The 5,043-nt window shown below is 35.9% G+C and overlaps 1 protein-coding gene across 1 annotated transcript in view; it reads right to left on the bottom strand.

The window, feature by feature from the left end:
• Il1rapl2 (interleukin 1 receptor accessory protein like 2) overlaps nt 1-5,043 on the bottom strand; it is a 1,246,644-nt gene that overhangs the window by 53,109 nt on the left and 1,188,492 nt on the right. The window lies entirely within an intron of this gene.

Below are 5,043 nucleotides of genomic sequence, written 5' to 3'. Positions count from 1 at the left end.
TGCCTTTATATGTTACTTGAACCTTTTCCCTTGCTGCTTTTAATATTCTATCTTTATTTATTGCATTTGTTGTTTTGATTATTATGTGTTGGAAGGAATTTCTTTTCTGGTCCAGTCTATTTGGATTTCTGTAGGCTTCTTGTATATTCATGGGCATCTCTTTCTTTAGGTTCAGGAATTTTTCTTCCATAATTTTGTTGAAGATGTTTGCTGGCTCGTTAAGTTGATAATCTTCATTCTCATCTACTCCTATTATCCATTGGTTTGGTCTTCTCATTGTGTCCTGGATTTCCTGGATGTTTTGAGTTATCATCTTTTTGCATTTTGCATTTTCTTTGATTGTTGTGCCCATGTTCTCTACAGAATCTTCTGCAGCTGAGATTCTCTCTTCTATCTCTTGTATTCTGTTGCTAATGCTCACGTCTATGTTTCCTGATTTCTTTCCTAGGGTTTCTATCTCCAGATTTGTCTTACTTTGGGTTTTCTTTATTGCTTCTACTTTCCTTTTTAGGTCTTGGATGGTTTTGTTCAATTCCATCACCTGTTTGGTTGTGTTCTCCTGTGTTTCTTTAAGGACTTGTACCTCTTTAGCAGTGTTCTCCTGTCTTTCTTTAAGGACTTGTATGTCTTTAGCAGTGTTCTCCTGCACTTCTTTAATAATGCCCTTCTTAAAGTCCTGTACCAGAATCATGAGGAAAGCTTTCAAATCTGAGTCTTGCTTTTCGGGTGTTGGGGTATCCAGAACTGGCTGAGGTGGGAGTTCTGGGTTCTGATGATGGTGAGTGGTTTTGGTCTCTGTTAGTAAGATTCCTACGTTTGCCTTTCGCCATCTGATAATCTCTGGAGTTAGTTGCTATAGTTGTCTCTTGTTGGAGCTTGTTCCTCCCGTGATTCTGTTAGCCTCTGTCAGCAGTCCTGGGAGTCCAGCTCTCTCCTGAGTCTCAGTGGTCACAGTACTCTCTGTAGGCAAGCTCTCCTCTAGCAGGGAAGTTGCACAGAGGCCTGGCATTCAGTCCTGCCTCCTTGCTGAAGATATAGGCCCAAACAAGGCCTGTCCCAGAAGATGTGTCACCTCTTCAGTTTGCACACTCACCTGCACAGGCTAGACTCCGAGAGACCCTGGACATAATATGCGTCTCTCACCTGCTCTGGCAGACAGAGCCCTCCCGAGAGGCCACCTTTCCTCTCGTGGGGAAGATGCCCAAATGTCTGCAGCCTGAAACAGGGTCAGTCCCAGAAGTTAGATTTTTTCTGTCTGTCCCAAAGCTGTGCAGCTTCTGTAGTACACACTCTAGCCATTGCAGACTGGAGCCTGAGAGAACTGGAGCAAAGATGGCTTCCTTACCAGCTCAGGCAGTGAGAGGCTCCCGGGCCCACACCTTGGCTCTGGCAGGAATGGTGCCTGGATGTATGGAGCCAGAGCCAGCGTCTGTCCCAGAAGCTGTGATGTTTCTGCAGTCAGAGCTCTCCCTGGCAACTACTGGAGCCTGGGTGTACCGGAGCAAATATCTGTAACCAGGTTTTTTTGTTTGTTTGTTTGTTGCTTTTTTTGAGACAGGGTTTCTCTGTGTAATAGCTCTGGCTGTCCTGGAACTCTCTTTTAGACCATGCTGGCCTCAAACTCACAGATACCTGCCTGCCTCTACCTCTGGAGTGCTGGGATTAAAGACATGCACTACCACCGCCTAGCTATGACTTGGTTTTGAACACAATAACAACGGCAACAACAACTACTACTACTACATCAAATCAACTTTCACAGCAGCATTGATCTTTCTCACCCAGGTGTTTTAAGGGATAGTTAGAGCACAGTAGGATGCAGATGAAAACTGGCAGAAACGATGACAAATTTTGGTTCAAATATTGGAATGTACTTGTCATTTGTTGAACTATCCCCAGCTCTCTGTATTATTAGCAACTGCGAGTCCATTTACTAATTTCCAAAAATTTCATTTGTCTGTTGCATATTACTTTTATTGTGAATCAAAAGTAGAAAACCCAAAGTAGAGGTGATATTAAATTCAAAGTAATATGTATTTTAAAATATATAAATACATGGACATTTTAACAATATAAACAATACTAATAATTATATACCATATAAACTTTTATACATTTTCTGGTTTATTTATTTCATGTTTGAATCTGTTTTGAAACACAATTTATATGTTTTTATTATTTCTGTATATATCTATGTATCCTTAAAAAAATTATTCCCAGCCTGGTATGTAGAGTGGTCTGTAACAATAAGCCTAGATCCTAACATTTGCATCAAACCTAAATTACTCTGCAAATTAGGAAGACATTCTTAACCTTCATGTCTTTTCTCTTTGATTCAATGAATGGGTTCAATTAAATTATCTAATTAACAGAGTACCATACTGAAAAATACTAAATGAGTGTCATATATGAAGATGAACCATAAAAAATAAATTTGCCATAAGTTGCACTGAAATATAGTTTAAAATATTTGAAAATTAAGTGAAAATGTCAATGTACACTTTATATATGATTTGCCTACTTCATATCTAGATATTTAACTAAGCAAAGAAGAAGTATAGTTGTTTATGGACATCTGTATATTAAAGTTCATATCATCTTTACTGATTCCAAATTAGACACAACTCAAATACAAACAACAGATAAGTGGACAGCCAAACTCTTATATGATATCTCGACATAGCAGTACTCATTGATTTTAAGAGAAAGAGCCATTTATGCACATTACCCATGCCTAATTGACTTGCCAAATAAAATAATCCAAACACACAGCATATCTGCTATATTATTCTGTGTATATAAAACTACGAAATGTGGACTAATTTATAGTGACAAGAAGATTAGTGTTGTGGAAAGGATTTCAAAGGGGCACCATGAAACAAGGGGTGATAACTTCTTTATGGCAAGTGTTTTGCAAGCATATGCATACATCAATCAGCTTGTATGGATTGTAAACCTTAAATTGTGTGTTGTTTATTGCCTGTCAATTATAATTCAATAAAACTGTTTATTTTTCAAAATCCACTCAATCATATCCTAGAAAGGGGAGATAATTACTTTGAGTTCATATAATTACTATTCTTGCTGAAGAAAACAAACTCAGAGCTTTTGGATAATAGAAATGCAATTAGGAACTAAAGTAGGTACAAATATATTTAACACATGTCCTTTTGAGGAACAGTTTCTTACTCTGAAAAGAAGTGAATAGTGGTACACTCTAAAGTAGATATAGTGATAATAAGTTTAAGCTTGACTATTATAAAATGACATAAAGTAAGTTCAATTATATATGATACAAATAAAGCACTAAAGTTTACTAATATAATTGTACTAACAAAAAACTTCAAGTTCAAGGACTTTAGATGTGTGAATCACTCTTTTCTGTAGTACTATGCTATGCCAGGCTACCAACACAATCAAAATGAAAGACATTGTAGAGGACACAGAGTTTGGTGGGTAGGAAAAGGGGGCAACTAAGAGAGTAGTTGGAGGGAAAGAACGAGTAGGATGAAAACACACTGCAGATAATTCTCAAAGAGCTGATAAAAATAAAACCTAGAAAATGACGTAATGAAAATAACTTTATCAAAAACCCTGTTGTGCTAGTCCATGACTGAAGGTATCAGCACTAGGAAGGATCAGGAATTCAATGCTAGCCTTAGCTGTAGAATACCATACCTCGAAATACTCTCCAAATGTTTTTATTGAGATAAAATTCAAATAAAGATGATTTTCCCATTGAAGGGCTATATTTCATTGTTTTATAATGCTTAATATGGGAAATTGTGATTTGATTCTAAAACATTTATGTATATATATATTTATGTATGTGTGTATATATGTATTTATTTAATATATATTGATGCTTTGCTGGCATGTAAAGGTGCTGGATCACCTGGAATTAGAGACACAGATATTTGGTTGCTGTCATATATGTGCTTCTAGTTGACCCTGTGACTTCTGAAAGAGCAATCAGTGCTCTTAACCACTGAGCCATCTCTCCAGGGCCTTCTAAAATACTTTAATTTTGTCAAAAAGAAGCCCTAGTCTATGAGGCCAGGAAATTATTTTGGAGTGTTGAAAACATTCTTGCAGTAGATAATGGTAGTGGTTTTATGATATTATGAAGTTACAAAACCCCACTGAACTGTACACTTGAAAGTGTATAAGTTGGATTTGGCAACACTTGCAAAATGTAGCACCTATAGAATATGACTCTAAGCACCACTTACAGCATGTATCCACACCAGTCTTAGACAGTCAGGAATCAACTTTACAGCTCTGTAGATTTGCCATCTCTAGAAATTTCTTATAAATGAAATTATACAATATGTGCTCTTTTGCCACCAGCTTATTTTTACAGATGTTTTCAGGACTGTACATGATATTAGTACATGCCAGTACTTCCACCTTTCTTAAAAATATAATATTCCACTATGTAGGTAGACCACATTTTATCTTTCTATTCCATACTTGATAGACATTTAGATTGCTTCCACTTTTCACTCATTAGAATGCTGCTACCAGAATTACTATGCATATTCTTATGTGAATATATGCTTTGATTTGTGTTGGATATACACCTAGAAGGTATAGTGTTGTATCATCTAGTACACTATGCTTAAGCATTTAAGGATTTAACAGATTGTTATTCAAAGTTATTGTACTACTTTATATTTGTATCATTAGTACATGAGGTTCTCAATTTTTCTACATCTTCACCAACATAATTTATAACTCATATTTTTTTATTTAAACTATCCTAAGGAATATAAAATGGGGTCACATGGTTTTTGTCTCTATGATACCTGACAATGTCAAATACATGTTCCTACACTATTTTTCCTAGAAATGCACTATTTTCAAAGATGGTTTTAGAGATTATGGTCCCTAAAAGTTAATGAATCTACATGTTAGAATTATTGAGTATACACATGAATATTGACTTTCAAAGGGGTAATTAAATATCATATTTGACTGAGGGTTTTACTGCTGTGAACAGACATCATGACCAAGCCTCTCTCTTTTTTTTTTTTTTTTTTT

The sequence above is a fragment of the Mus pahari genome, chromosome X (genome assembly GCF_900095145.1).
Source record: "Mus pahari chromosome X, PAHARI_EIJ_v1.1, whole genome shotgun sequence".
NCBI lineage: Eukaryota > Metazoa > Chordata > Mammalia > Rodentia > Muridae > Mus > Mus pahari.
The sequence above is the reverse complement of the archived record's forward strand: the minus strand, read 5'-3'. Positions and strand labels throughout refer to the sequence as shown.